Below are 15,311 nucleotides of genomic sequence, written 5' to 3'. Positions count from 1 at the left end.
CCATTGCTCCCCTACCTTGAGCCCTACAGAGGGGGAGCCAAGCCAAGCAAGGAGGCAGAGGGGCTCCCCCTGATCAGCCTTAGGGTGCAGGGATGGGGAAAGGGGAGCGGGTCATCTAGTCCATGCCCCTGCCTCCACACTGGACAGGATGAAAACCCAACCCCGGCCCAGAGAATCTTCTTTTTAAGGACCTCCAGGGAATGCAGTTACCCAACTCTCCTCCACAATCTCTGGGAGCCCACTCTCCCCGCCAGGAATGTTGGATCTCTGCCTCACAGCCTCCCACCACTCCTCCCACCCCCAAGCTTTGCAAGACCCTGGGAAACTCCCTCTTCGCCTCCCCTCCTGACTCCACATTTCATGCCCTGGGAGTAGGCAGGGCAGGGCTGGCCCTGAGGAATGCTGTCAAGGAGACTTCACGGCAGCCTCTGGCTCACATTCCTCCTCCGTCTGGGCCTTTTCTCTCTCTCTTCACTCCTTCCATGATTCTTCATTCAATCAACAAACATTTCCTAGGATCCCTCTAGAAGCAGCACAGAGTACTGACCATGGAGTCAAGAGAGCTGGGTTCAAACTCTGCATTTGGAGCAAGTCCCTTCCTCTCTGGGCCTCAGCTTCCTCACTGGTAAAATGAGGGCTTTGGGCCAACTGGCCGTCCCTCTCTAGTTTCATGGCCCCAGGAGAGCCGGGGGAAATCCTGCTACGACTCTCAACAAGCCTCTCTGCACCTCATCAGTACAACTGGGGTTGGGACAGACCAGACTAATTCCAGCTGTGGCAAAGACAAGATGACCGATTTCCCCAAACCTCCTATTTCTACCCAAGGAGCCGCCATCTTGACAGTCCCCCAGATTCAAAAGCTTGGCAGAATCCTTTCCTCGTTACCCTCCAACACCCCAGAGAGCCACCAAGTTGTCAAATGTTGTCATATCCACACATACAGCTTTCTTCCATTGACCTCATCTCTCCAATCCCAGGGCCGCCCCCTCTCACCAGCGTCCTGGACACAATTGGTCTAGACGTCTCCTGTGGAAAGGAAACACTCTAAAGGATGGTTCTTCAGTCTCCGTTTTCCTTTCCACACTCCCCACCTCCAGTCCATCCTCCACTCTGCTGCTAAAGTGACCTTCCTAAGGGGCAGATCTGGACATGGTTCTCCATTGCTCAATGAACTTCACTGGTTCCCTATTACCTCTTTAACCAACTAGAAACTCCTCCTCCATTAGGCATCTGAAGATCTTCCCAACCTGTCCCCTTTCAGCCTTATGAATTATTCCCCTTCACAAGCTCCAAGGTTCAGTCAAATTGACCATCTCTGTTCCTCTCACATGAAACTCCATCTCCCATCTCTGCCTCTAATAATGATAATAGCTAACCTTTATAGAGCACCTACTATGTGAGAGGCACTTCAGGATTATCTCAGATACTCCCAACAACTCAGAGAGATAGGTAGAATTTATCTGAATTTTACAGATGCGGAAACTAAGGTAAACAGAAGTTAAGTGACTTGCCCAAGGTCTACTGCTAGTAAGTGTCTGAGGCTAGATTTGATATCTTCCTGATTCCAGTTCAACAGAGCCATGTAGCTTCCCTTTCACCTGGGGAAAACTGTCCTCCAAACCTAGAATGTCCTCTCTTCACATCAACCTCTGAGGATCCCTGGTTTCCTCAATTCAAGCATAATTTTCTTTTTCTTTTTTTCTTAAACCCTTACCTTCTGTATTGGTTGTAAGGCAGAAGAGTGGTAAGGGCTGGACAATGGGGGTTAAGTGACTTGTCCAGGGTCACACAGCTAGGAAGTATCTGAGACCAGATCTGAACCCAGGGCCTCCATTTTCTAAACTTGGCTCTCAATCCACTGAGGTACTCAGCTGCCCCCACAGGCATCATTTTCTACAAGAAAACTTTCATAATCTCTCTACTTCTTTTCAGCCACTGATGTCTCTCTTTCCATCCCCAAAATTACCTTAAATTAATGTTATTTATATTTTCCACATGTATATGTTATCTCCTCCATCAAAAATGTATTGTAAAGGATAATACGTGGTTGCCAAAACTGTGAATGTTTAAAAAACTATAAATGTCAAAACTGTAAAGGTTTTGGCCAGACTGTAAAGGATAGTTTTTAGTGTTTTGACTTAAAATCTAAATAAGTGATCGCCATGGGAAATTCCCAAATATGAAAAATACCCAAGTCAGTTGGGGATTTATGGAGATTTTTAAAATTAATATAAATGAAGGAATTAAGGGAAGGAGAGAGAGAGAGAGAGAGAGAGAGAGAGAGAGAGAGAGAGAGAGAGAGAGAGAGAGAGAGAGAGAGAGAGAGAGAGAGAGAGAGAGAGAAAAGCCAAGTAGTAGAAAGGGCCTAGGCCAAAATGGCCTAGGCCTGAGCCTAAGGGAGAGTGAGTCAGTCTTTATCACTCACCACAAGATCATCTTCAAGCAAGCTCCAGTCCTCCAAACTCCAACTCCAACTAACTTTCAAACTAAAAACTGAATCACCTGAACTGCCTTCTCCTTTTAAAGAAATTTTCTCTTATGTCACCTCCCCTAAATTTTCACTTCTACCAATCACAGTAGATGCTTTTTCCCAGGACTGCCCATTCTTAGTTCTCATCTTCTTTTGTTTTCACCTTCTCTGGTTAGATTAAATCCTCTGAGTACTTCACACCTCTTTTGTTAAGCTTGCCTATTGTAAGTTGCTTGACCTTTTAGGTACTAATTTAACCTTTTTAGGTACTTAGCACCCTTTTGTAGTAGATCTAAAAACAGACCTAGCTTAAGGTTCTAGCTTTAATATAAGTATGAGTTAGGGACTTTTCATTGTTCAATCAGGAGTTTGCAACTTTATCTTCTCCTAAGGCACTGTCTGAGTAGAGTGGAGTAATTTTAAAAGTTCTCAATACATTCCTGACCAAGTACCTCCATTGTTAAAAATGGGGAATAGCTAGACAAAATCTTCTAACTCCCCCACTTAACAAAGTGTCCAGCACATAGCAGGAGCTTAATAAATATTTCTGATTGGTTTATTTTTCAGGAGGGGGGGTGCTCCAGGGTTCTGTTTCAGTTCTGTCCTATTAAATATTGTAACCAACAACTGAAGACATACCTATTAAACGTGTAAAGGTCACAAAGCTAGAAAAAATAACTAAAACAGTGAATCAAAGAATGGAATTTACAAGTCTAGATGGAAACTAACAAGATGAAATATATATGTGAGAAACCTAAAGCCTACCCTGGAGCTGCAAGCACCAGTAAGTATAAGGTAGAAACCGCTTCTGTTTTATGGTAGTTTGGGTCAAGTCAACCAGCATTGAGTAAGAGCCTATTTCTCCTTTACTTATTTCCTCCTAGGCATTGCACTAAGTAATGGGAAAGAATTACAAACAAAGAGAGTCTCTGCTCTCAAGGAGCTCAAATTCAGTGGAGGGAGACAACTTACAAAAGGGAGCTAAAAAGCCAAGTGGAGGAGAAATAAGGCATGGCTAACTTCTCAGGCACTTCCTCTAATAAAGTGCCAGGAAGAAGTTCCAGTGGGAGAAGGGGGAGTGCCACAAGGGTCAGGGCATCTCCAGGGTGAGATCAGGATGGAAGGTAGGAGAAAAATGGGCATTTCCTCAATGTGTTGGGGCAAAGATCCAGGGATATTAAATGTCCACAAGCTCCATTTAAGTCAATGGTGGGATATGGAAACCAAAAAAGCCAATGCCCTTTAAGGCTACATTGAGAGGCAGGTATAATGCTTGAGATTAGAGATGGGGTGTTCTGGTCAGTTTTGGGCACCATTTTTTAAGAAAACATTAACAAACTGGACAGAAGATAATGTCTGACTGGAGTTCCAGGTTAGATATGTAGGACTATGATCATAATCCCCAAGAATCCAAAGGGCTATCAGGTAAAAGGGAATGAGGAATGGGCTGCCTCAAGAAGTAGTGCAGTTGACTTAGTGGATTGAGAACCAGGCCCAGAGATAAGAGGTTCTTGCTCCAAATCTGGCCTCAGACCCTTCCCAGCTGTGTGACCCTGGGCAAGTCAATTAACCCCCATTGCCTAGCCCTTACCACTCTTCTGCCTTGGAGCCAATACACAGTATTGATTCCAAGACAGAAGGTAAGGGTTTAAAAAAAGAAAAAGAAATGAATGTTGGGGGCAGATAGGTAGATCAGTAAATAGAGTGCCAGGCCTAGAGACAGGAGGCCCTGGGTTCCAATTTGGCCTCAGAGATTTCCTAGCTGTGTGATCCTGGGCAAGTCACTTAACCCCCATTGTCTAGCCCTTACCACTCTTCTGCCTTGGAACCAATACTCAGTATTGATTCCAAAATGGAAAATAAGGGTTTAGAAAAAGAGAGAGAGAAAGAAGTAGTGGGTTCTCTTCACCACAAGACTAGAGATTTTCCAGCAAAAGTGGGACGATCCCGGGTTTGACAGACCAACTGTAAGGATTCTCATTCAGGTCTGGGTCGTATATGCAGATGAAAGCAAGCCATTTCTCACATGAGTTCACTTGGGTTGGGTTTTATCTAAGCATTCTCTTACAACAATGACCAACTTGGAGGTACGTTTTACATGATAACACATGTATAACCCAGATCAAATTGCTACCATCTCCCAGAGGAGGGAGGGAGGCAGACAATTCCCATCTTATAATTTTGGAAAATGTATGTTGAAAATTGTTATCACGTGCAATTGGGGAAATGAAATATCTTGGAATAAAGAAAGAAAAAAGATTTTGTGCCAACAAATGGGCAACGGTTACGGGGAAATGTATTTCAGGAAATCTATGGAAGAACGTTCTAGGAAATCCAAGTTAAGTTGTTCTCTTCCTCTCCACCATCCTCTGTGTGCTTTCTTGTGGTCACTGTGTCCTTTGTTGGGGGTGGGGGTGGGGGCTGATGAACCATTAAATTGTCTAAATCAGTCCATTCTTACTTGAGGTGATTCTAAGTGTTTGTAAGTTTTCCTTGTATCAAGCTACAAATGGTCTCTGTCCAATTTCTACCCATGGTTCCTAGTCCCAACCTGGAAAGCAGAACAAAACCTATATAACCATACCTCTTCAATACTGCGGTCCATCAGAAAGTCAAAAATGAGGGGCTAACTGGGTAGCTCAGTGGATGGAGAGCCAGGCCTAGAGACAGGAGGTCCTGGGTTCAAATCTGACCTCAGATACTTCCTAGCTATGTGACCTTGGGCAAGTCACTTAACTACCCCTACTGCCTAGCCCTTACCATTCCTCTGGCTTTTATTGATTCTAAGGCAGAAGGTAAGGGTTTTTTTGTTTTTTTTTAAGTAAAAAAAAAAAAGAAAGAAACAAAACCCCCATCTCCTCTCATGTATTGACCCTCGTCTTACCCAGTCTTCCGCGGGATGCTAGAGAGAAGAATCTTAATCAGGTGTCACTGGGGCTGGAGGCCTCGGAGGCTCCTTTCACTTTGCTGATTCTGGATCCTGACTTTAGTCTCCCCCAGGATGCCCTGGCTCAGTTTCCTAAGCTACCCTCTTTTATAGAAAGGTCTCCTCTGAGTATGCTCCTTCTCAAATGTCCTTTTCCAAATGGAACAGGGCTCCTGAACCGAATACTAAAAGTGGTCCGGCCCTCTTCTTTTATAGATGGGAAGCCTGAGGCCCAGAGAAGGGCAGCTACTTGCCTAAGGTGGCCCAGCTTGGCAGAGCCTGTCAGCAGTGGGGGCTGGAGCCCAGCATGCTCTGCTGAAAGGCCATTCTGTGATCTTTGCGCTCCATCCCAAATCTCTTGGAGCCACAGAGGCATGCTTTTGAAACACCCACACAATAATGTGAGCAGCCACGTGTCGTGGCAGAAATATGCCTGGGCTAAGAATCAGAAAGGTTCAGGTCCTGGCGCTGGGACAAGTGGCAAGTCCTCTGTGATCGCCCGAAGCTTCAGTTTCTTTCTCTGTATCATGGAGGTCCCCAAAGATCTGATCTGCCTCTGCTCAGAGATGTAAGTAAGGCAGGAACACCCTGGCAAATCCTAATCGGCGTGTGGGTTCCCGTCGTTATTTATGAAAGCCAAAGGCCACTTGGCAGACCAAAAGCAGGATTTCTCCTGAAAGCTGAAGTTGCAGAGATTTTTTTTTAATCCACCCACAATCACAAACAATGATCACTGGTTATTTGATGGCCAGGGGGATGGGCACACTGTACGAGGGGTCAGAAAGACCGACAGGCACAAAACTGGATGCTCTCATTTCTCTGTACCTCTATTTTCTAATCTTAAAAATGGGGGGTTGGGTTTGTTTTTTTAAACCCTCACCTTCTGCTTAGAATCAACACCATGCATTGGTTCCAAGGCAGAAGAGAATAAGGGCTAGGCAACGGGGGTCAAGTGACTTGCCCAGGGTCACACAGCAAAAAGGATCTGAGGCCAGATTTGAACCCAGGACCTCCCATCTCAAGGACTGGCTCTCCATCCACTGAGTCACTCAGCTGCCCCTAGGTTATTGTTGTTTGTTTTTTTAATAATACTATATAAATACACAAAATATAAAAATGCCTGTATGGCCCTACCTCTCAGGAGTGTTGGGTGGCTCAAATGAGATCTGTAGAAAGTGGCTGGCACATAGTAGGTGCTTAATAAATGCCAGGTGATTCATCAATAAGCTCAGGTAATGACTGAGATTTTTCTTGGCAGGGGATGTATTTAATTGCAAATTGGACGAAGGAGGGCTTAGAGCATTTCTGGGAACAGAGACTGGAGGGTTTCTTCTAAAATAGACTCTTCCCTGAGAGACGGAACTTGTAAGTAATCCTTCAGCTACAAGCAATCTATATCTGCCCGTACATCACCCTGACTGTCTACTGAAGCTCTCGAGCCCGCATTTCTTTTATTCTGGAGGCTGCGGTGGGTCTATTTTTAGCCAGGGAGCCCCCTTTGCCTGGCTCTGTTAATCCTCCTCCATAAGGAGAGAGACGGCTCTCTGAAGTGTGTTATACACAAGCCAGAGACTGTATACACCAGGGCTGGGGGGCGTGAGGGGGGCTGCTGCGTGTATATATACATATGTGTGTGTGGAGAGAGAGAGACAGAGCACACATTGCTATGTATACAGTCAGGGTCCAGAGCTGCAAGGGCTGGAGAGGTCAGGCTCCCCTCCACACTTCCCAAGAACAAAGTGACGAAGACGGAGAGACACGAAGGCAAAGACAGAAAGCCAGGAAAGAGAGAGACGGGGATAGAGATGGAGACTCGGAGAAGGTCTCAAAGCAAGCTGGAGGCTGACTTAGAACTCAAACCCAGCTCCTCTGCCTCCAGCCGGTGCTCTCTCCATCCCTCTGTTCTAATCTGTTATCATAAAATAATTCACAAGGGGTGGAAAGGTTGACAATCTGCTTTTCTCATACGCAGGTCGTACGCGCAAGCGTTATCGCTCCCATTTCCCAGAGGAGGAACCAGTTTCTGGGAGGGGTAATAACTTGCCCAGCATTGCTAAATTACAGAGCCTAGATTTAACCTAGGTCTTCTGACCCTGCGTCTAGGACACTTTCCACTGAACTTCAGGTCCCCTTCAAACCTGATGTCCAGGGTACCATCCTCTCGACTTGACCAAAAGGAAAATGGAGTGCCATTAGGCCAACAACTTTCCCCTAGGGCAAAGAATTCATGGAAGAGTGAGGACCAAGATGGAGTCTCCTAATGGGTGCCTTTCACCCTGGAGCTTGGTGTGTAGGAGAGAGAAAGAGAGGGAGAGTTGGAGAGAAAAAGTGAGGATAAGGAAGAAAGGAAGAGGGAGGAAGAGAAGAGTAAAGAGAAGAGTAAAGGGAGAGGGGAAGGAGAAGATGACAGGAAGAGGGGAGGGGAAAGAAGAGAGGAAGAATGGAAGATAGAAAGGAGAGGAGGGAGAGGAGAGAAAGAGGGGAGAGAGAATGGAAGGAAGAGAAAGGAGAGAGGAGGGAGGGGGAAAGGAGAAGAGAGGGAGAGAAGAAGGAGAGAGGAAGGGAAAATGGAAAAAGAAAAGGAGAAGGAGAGAAGAAAGAGTGATAGAAAAAAGGAAGAAAATAGAAGAGAGAAAGAGAAGTAAATATGAGACAACAAAGAAGGGAGAAAATAGAGAAAAGGCAGAGTTGGGGATAAAGAAGAAAGAAAAAAAGATGAGAAAAAAGAGAAAAAGAGGGAAGAAGAGATGAGAAAGTGAAGAGGGCCAGAGAAACAAAGCCTCCCCCATCTGACAACAAACTCCCTGAGGACAGGAGCTGTGTCTACTCTGAAATCTGTTTTCCTCTGCCTGGCTTCAGAGTCACTTAATAAGCTTCTGTTGAACTAACCTATAGCTCAGGGGTTCTCCTGAGGTTCCATAAATGAGGGACCAGGTAGAACCAGCAGGGCTTCCTCTTAGAAAATCAGGCACAGGGAAGGCTTTAAACCCCTACCGAACTCAGAGGTGGATGTTACAAAATGAAACAAAAGGCTGCTCTCCTAAACTACAACCCAATTGCCACTAAACAGTAGCATCTCTCCTAGTGTGCAACAGAATATGTGTATAGATGTTGCTGGCCTTTTCCCAGGCTCTTTCCCTTCCTCATCTACTCTGTAGGTATCTTAGATGTATTTAGCAAATAGTAAGAGTTTAATAAACCCTCATTTATTATGGATGGATTTATAGAAACTTCGGGGTAGAGGGTTCTTGAGCTATTACTGTATGGGCATCACTTAACTGCCCTTAGACTCAGTTTCCTCATCTGTAAAATGGGACTAATAATTCTTATAGCCTCTTCCTCACAGAGCTGCAATGAGACAGGTCTTGCAGAAGTCTTTTTTGTTGTTCTTCTTCTGAGTGTCTTCATTTAATTTATTTTCCCCCAATTACGTGTAAAACGTTTCCAGCATTTTAAAAAGAATTTTGTGTCTCAAACTCTCTCCCTCCCTCTCTGGCTGAGACAGCAGGCTATCTGATAAAGATTATACGTGTGTAATCATGTAAGACATTTTTCCATATTAATCCTTTTGGGAAAGGAAACTCACAAAAAAAGTTTACAGAGAAAATGGAAAAGGTTTGTTTTGGTCTGGATTCCGTCGGACTCCCTCAGTTCTTTCTCTGGGAGGAGCTGCCTTCTCTATCATGAGCCCCTGGGGTTACGTTGGGTCAATGAATTGCTGAGAAGAGCCAGGTCAGTCCCAGGTATTCACTGCACAGTATTCCTGTCACTGCACAGGATGCTCCTGGTTCTGCCCACGGCACTCGGCTTCAGTTCACAGAAGTCTTCCCAGGTTTTTCTGAGCTCCTCCTGCTCGTCATTTCTTATAGCTCAATTACAACCAGACACTATATCTCAGCCCTTCCCCAGTGGATGGGGCTCCCCCTCCCTTCCCAATTCTTCGTCCCCACAAAAGAGCTGCTTTTCGTGCTTTTGTACACACATCCCTCCCCTTTTTGCTTTTTTAATCTCTTGGGGAAACAGCCCTAGTCATGGCATTGCTGGGTCAAAGAGGATGCACTGTTGTCTCAGAGCCCTTTGGACACTGGCCCAAACAGCTCTCGCAATGATTAAACCAGTTCACAGCTCCCCCAAGAGAGCATTCATGCCTCAGTTTCCCCACATCCCCTCCAAGTTTCATCATTTGCCTCTTCTGCTGTAGTAGCCAATCCCCAGACACGGCTCTTTTATCAGTTTTAACTTGCCAGTTAGCAGAAGACCTCATGGTGTCAAAGCTGTAATAGAAGATGAGAGGAGGTGCACAAGACCAAGAAGCTACTGTCCCAGATGGGATATGAAGTCAGGCTTCCTGATGCTAAGCCTGGTACACTCTCACTTTGTTCTACTGCCTCTAGAAGCTCCGGGGTAGGGAGCAGCTGGGTAGATTGGCAGATGGAGAGCCAGGTCTAGAGACCGGAGGTCCTGGGTTCAAATCTGGCCTCAGACACTTCCCAGTCCTGTGACCCTGGGCAAGTGACTTAACTAACCCCCACTGCCCAGCACTTACTGATCTTCACAGTATTGATTCTGATCTACATGGTATTGATTCTAAGATGGACAGCAACAGTCTAAAAAAACAAAACAAACCTCAGGGCACCCTAGAAATGTAGATGCTTGTTATTGATCATAGGAAGCCATTGACCTCCCCCACTGGTTTGGGAGCCCAGAAGGCTGGAGGGGTCTAGCCTGAGAGGCTTCGACCATGTCCCCCGCCAGCTGTCCCTCCTTTCAGGCACTCCAAAGACTGCTGACAAAAAAGCCTGGGTGACATCTCAGGCAAAGAGCAGATTTTTCCTTCTCTGGCTCATTTGACAGATGGGGAAACTGAGGCAAACTGTGTGCGGTGACTTGCCCAGGGTCACACAGCTAGTAAGGGTCTGAGGTCTTCCTGACTCTAATCTTCCAGCTCAAGCAGCTCGAGATCTTAAAGGGGACAAGCTAAGATGGGGATGACAAAGTCTTCCCATCAACCCAATGGCTTTGGCTGAAACTTCAACAGCCTGCAGGTTCTAGAGAGCTGCCAGCCCTGATGGCTCATAGCTGAGGAAGCCAGAGGAAGCCTGGCAGGAAAAAGAGGAGAGAAGAGACTAGAGATCAGTTAGCCCAGGGGCTCTTCCCCTTGGGGGGGGCTGAGGCAGGGAGGTGGGCCCAGGGAGGAGACTGCTGGGCTTGGAGTGGTCAGACCTCAGTTCCAGTCCAGCCTCGAGCACCTACTTACTAGCTGTGTTGTTTCCAGACACCACTCAGTTTCCTCATCTGTAAAATAAGGCTAATAACAGCACCTTCCCTCCCCAAGACATATTTAATTATGAGGGAGCCCCGGGGGAGTTGGGGGAAATCCATCGCTGGACCCCAATATTAGAGAGGAAATCCCATTTATCTGGAAGAGTCGGGCCCCATCCTTTTACAGAGAAGGAAAGTGAGACTCCAGGGAGTAATGGCTTAGATTCACTAGAGCATGGACCTAAATGCCCTGGTCCCCATTTTACAGATGTGCCAACTGAGGCCCAAGGGCAGAAGGTGAGGGTTCGAATTCAGCTATGCCACAGGGCAGAACTGGGATCAGAATCCAGATCCTCCCTCTATCCACGCCCAATGCTGTTTGCCTCCAAACATCTGGTCCCCGCTCCCAAACCCTGATTATCTTTCCCCAAGCCCTGTTTCTCTCAGGATCACAGGATCCTTTCAGCCCATCTAGTCCATTCCCATCATGGGGGGGTGGGGGGTGGCTGAGACCCAGAGAAGTGACTTATCCAAGGTCACTGCTACAACTTCAGACTCGGGTCCTCTGGCTGCAGCCACTTTCATCCTCCTTCTGAAATGGCCCCATTCAGAGGGCAGGGAAAGGGGAAGTCCCAGATGGAGGATTGGATTTTGCAAGCACTCTGCCGAGGAACAAAGTTAAACCCCGGGAGCCCCGCCGGCTGGCGGCCATTCTACTGCCTGTGCCCTTGACCTTGGCCCCAGCCTTTCCTTTGTCCGGGCCTCGGTTTCCCCCTCTGTACAAGGCGGGGGGGGGGGGGGGGGGGGAAGCGAGCCCTTTTGTTCTTCGGTAAACTAGAGGCAGCCCCCAGGGATTCTTCGGCCGCGATCTGGCCCCCAGGAAGCAGGCTCCGAACCCGCGGGGCGCGCCTCGCTGTGTAAGCCAGAGGAGCTCTCTCGGGGGCTCCACGCGGGCTTCAGACCCAGATTACTTCTCGGTGCGTCAGACAACTAAAGCCGAGAAGTTTCCGAAGAGGGGCTGGCAAGGACTGGTGGAGGGAGTATCCCCCTCCGGGAGCTCCCCATTCCTCGCTCCCGCTCTCCCTCCAGGGGCCGCGGTCCGAGCTGCGCCCTTGCAGGGAGTGCCGGGCAAAGATCTCCCAAGAGGTTCAGAGGGTTCGCCGGGCGCGATCGCTTCGCTCCCCTCCCCCAGCCCGCCTCTCCTCCTTAGAAAGGACGGGACCGAAGCGCGTCCAGCCACTGCAGAGAGAAGCAGCAGGAGGGGGGAGCCCCGAAGCGGGCTAATGCCTGCGGCCCCCACCCCCACTCCGGCTTACAAGTACACGCCGCCGCCGGCGCGCTGGCCTTTGGGAGTAAAAGGCTTGCAGGCGAGCCAGGCTGGCGAGCGGATCCCCCCCGCCTCCCCGCCGCCACGCTTCTCGGGCAAACAGGATGCTGCACTCGCGGTCCTGCATCCCGGGAAGGGCCTGGGGAGCGCAGGGGGCGCCCAATCCAACCTGGCCGACCCGGGAAGAGCAGTGCATAGCGAGGCTGGGGGCTGGCCGAGTGCCGCACTGTTCCAGCCACTGGAATGGGCTTCAGCGACAACCCGATGCCTGTCTTGTCCCCCCCTCCACGCCCCCGAACCCCAAATTTGGCGAGAGCCCCCCTCCCGGACCCCACCAGCAGGCTGGGAGCTGCGAAGGCGAAGCCCTGGTCCCCTGGCACTCCTCCGAGCTGACTTACCTTAGCTGCGGGCTGCGGGCCGGGCACTCTCTCCGTGCGCCCTGGGCTGACCAGGGATGCCGGAGCGGGAGCCCGAGCCCAAGCGGGGCTGTGCGCTTTCCTCCACTACACGCTGCTCTCCGGTCGTCCCCCGAGGCGTCCCCAGCTCCGAAAGCTGCCCCGCAGCCCCCGCCTCCCTTTGCAGCAGCACAGAGAGGGAGGAGGAGAGAGGGAGGGAGGGAGAAAGAGAGGGGAAACCCCGTGGGGGGGGAAGCAGGCACTCACGCGACTCCCTCTGCAGAAGGGTAGGGGGGAGGAGGGAAGGAGCCGGGTCGCCGTCCGTCCCCTCCTCCACGTTCGCCTCCCTCCTCCTAAGAGTCCAGCCCCAGGACTGCGTCTGGCAACCGGCCGGCCAAACCAAACTTCCAGGAACGGGCTGGGAGGAGCCCAAGGGGCTGCGCCGGGGGTGGTCGCGAGAAGCCTTCGGAACAGCTGGATTTCCAGCGGCCCCTTTCCTCAAGTGAGGAAACTGAGGCCCGGCGAGGGCGCGTTATATGCCCCAAGGTCACCCACGCGAGGCGGCAGCTCCCGGATTCCCCTGGGGCTGCTTTTTATCTCGAAACTACAAAATCCCAGAAGCGCCGGACCTCGAAAGGCTGAGCCTCCCCTCCTTCTAGGGTCTAGGAGCCCCTCCCCTTCCTCCCCCCCCCCCCCCCCGGCCTCTCTCAGACTCACAGGGTTAAGTGTGGAAAATCCAGCGCCCAGGAGGACCCCGGAGACCCGCTCCACTGAAATGCGGCGGGCAGCTTCCTCCTGTTCCCCGGCCTCCGCATGGGAACCCCGTGGGGTAAGAGCCCCGATTGGGGAGTGGCTGAGTGCAGTTGGCTTCCCGTCCAGCCCCTGGCGAAGCTCCCCTTCTAGCCCTAAGCTTGCCCGCCCCTTCCAGCATCGCCCACCCCGGCCCAAGCCTTCTGGCGGGCTTCTCCCGTGTTGTTCCCTCCCACGGCCACTGGGGGAAGGGAGCTGAGAAAGGGCCGCTGCTCTGGGGCTGCCTGTGTTAGCCTTCTAGGGGTAGTTACGTCCAGCTGTGCAAGAAGGTAGAGGACAGAGACGGAGAGACAGACAGAGATAGAGACAGAGACAGAGAAACAGAGACAGAGACAGAGAAACAGAGACAAACAGACAGAGACAAAGAGTCCGGGGATGCAGAGACAGATAAAGAGAGACAGAGACTGAGAAACACTCAGAGACAGACTGAGAGACAGGCACAGAGTCAGAGAGAAAGAGACACTGAGAGACAGACTCAGACAGAAACAGAGACTCAGAGATAGAGACATACTCAGAGACAGAGACAGAGAAACAGACACTGAGAGATAGACTCAGAGACAAAGAGACAGAGAGATGGATTCAGAGACAGATACAGAGAGACAAAGACTGAGAAACACTCAGAGACAGACTGAGAGAGGCACAGACAGAAACAGAGACTCAGAGATAGAGACATACTGAGAGACAGACTCAGAGACAAAGAGACAGAGAGAAGCAAACACTGAGAGACAGAGACTCTGAGACAGAGAAAGGGCGATGGGAGAGGATGTTAAATCTGTCCTGAAGCTTTGGTAACATACAACCAGTTCCTAAGGCGGAGCAATTTTGGATTCAGGGAGTGCCGGGCTTGGAGACAGGAAGACCTGCCTTGAAATCCCAGCTCAGACACTTGCCAGCTGTAATGCCTCACACAGATTATCTAACTTTTCTCAGCCTCAGTCTCTTCAGCTGAAAAATGGGAGGAGTGGCCTTAATGGCCTCTGAGCTCCTCTGGTGCTTTACCGCACTGGCTCTCTGCTCCTGTGTTCCCAGAGTGCGTGAGAGAGCCTGGGCTAAATCCTGGGGCTACTCTGCCCTCCCCCACCTCAGCTTTGATGGATGCCGCCTGGCCTCTCAATGGGTACCCTGGCAGAGAGGTCACCTTGGAGCTGGGCTTGGCCATACAGATAGATCCCTTAGCCAGCTCACCCATTTTAAAGACTCTGACAGAATCCTGCCCCCTTCAAATCCATTTTATTCATACATTCAAGGCCATCATCTACAAGGTTTCCAATTTTTTTTTAATATACCATTTACCTGTGGGTTATTGGTTATTGTGAGAATGTGCATGCCAACTGTGCAGGCAGGGTCCTGGGTTTGAATCCTGGCTGTATCTGTGTGACCTTGGGCAAGTCCCTTCACTTTCCTCCTTTGTAAAATGAGGGAAATGAACCAGATGACCTTCCAACTCTCAATTCCCTGATAATCTCGAAGGTCTCTTCCAACTTTAAACTGTCTGGCCTCTGAAGGGGCTGAGCTATCCGGGTTGGCAGGCATGGAGGGATGGGTCACCTTTTGTGGGCAGACTAGGTAGAGAGGAGTCCAGAGGATCATGACTCTGGATTTGAACTCCAGTCTTCCTGCCTTCAGGCTGAACACTCTATCTCTGTGCCACCTCGCTGCCCCAGAGACAGTGCCAGAGCTTGTACTGCTGGGATGCCAGGTCCTCTGACTCTGGAGCCAGCTCTCTTTGCCCTGTACCACAGCTTTTAAAAACAATCATTCCCACACGGGCTTCCTTTTTTTCCTCACCAGGGAAGCTGCAGTCCTCAAAAGCACAATCTTGTCCAGGATTCCTCAGGGAAGAAAATAAATCTTTAGTAGAAAAGGGGGCTCATTGGGCAAGTGGGCTGCCTCTGGAGGGGGCACACCCCAAGGGAGCAGCAGGGAGCCCCAACCCACAGAAGAGCCTGCTGGCCAAGGGAAGCAGCCCTAGCTGGAGCCCCTGGATGGATGGATGGATGGACGAGTGGATGGATGGATGGATGAATGGATGAATGGGTGGATGGATGGATGGATGGATGGATGGATGGATGGATGGATGGATGGATGAATGGGTGGATGGATGGATGGATGGATGGATGG

General features: G+C 49.7%; 1 protein-coding gene across 1 annotated transcript in view; it reads right to left on the bottom strand.

Moving 5' to 3' along the window:
- KANK4 (KN motif and ankyrin repeat domains 4) overlaps positions 1 to 13,046 on the bottom strand; it is a 120,130-nt gene extending 107,084 nt beyond the window's left edge. Inside the window, exon 1 of the mRNA XM_056814119.1 lies at positions 12,384 to 13,046. The gene's annotated coding sequence lies outside the window, so the exon portion shown is untranslated. The remainder of the gene's footprint in view (positions 1 to 12,383) is intronic.
- Positions 13,047 to 15,311: the final 2,265 nt, after the last annotated feature.

The sequence above is a fragment of the Monodelphis domestica genome, chromosome 2 (assembly GCF_027887165.1).
Source record: "Monodelphis domestica isolate mMonDom1 chromosome 2, mMonDom1.pri, whole genome shotgun sequence".
NCBI lineage: Eukaryota > Metazoa > Chordata > Mammalia > Didelphimorphia > Didelphidae > Monodelphis > Monodelphis domestica.
This window is presented reverse-complemented; position numbering and strand designations above follow the sequence as displayed.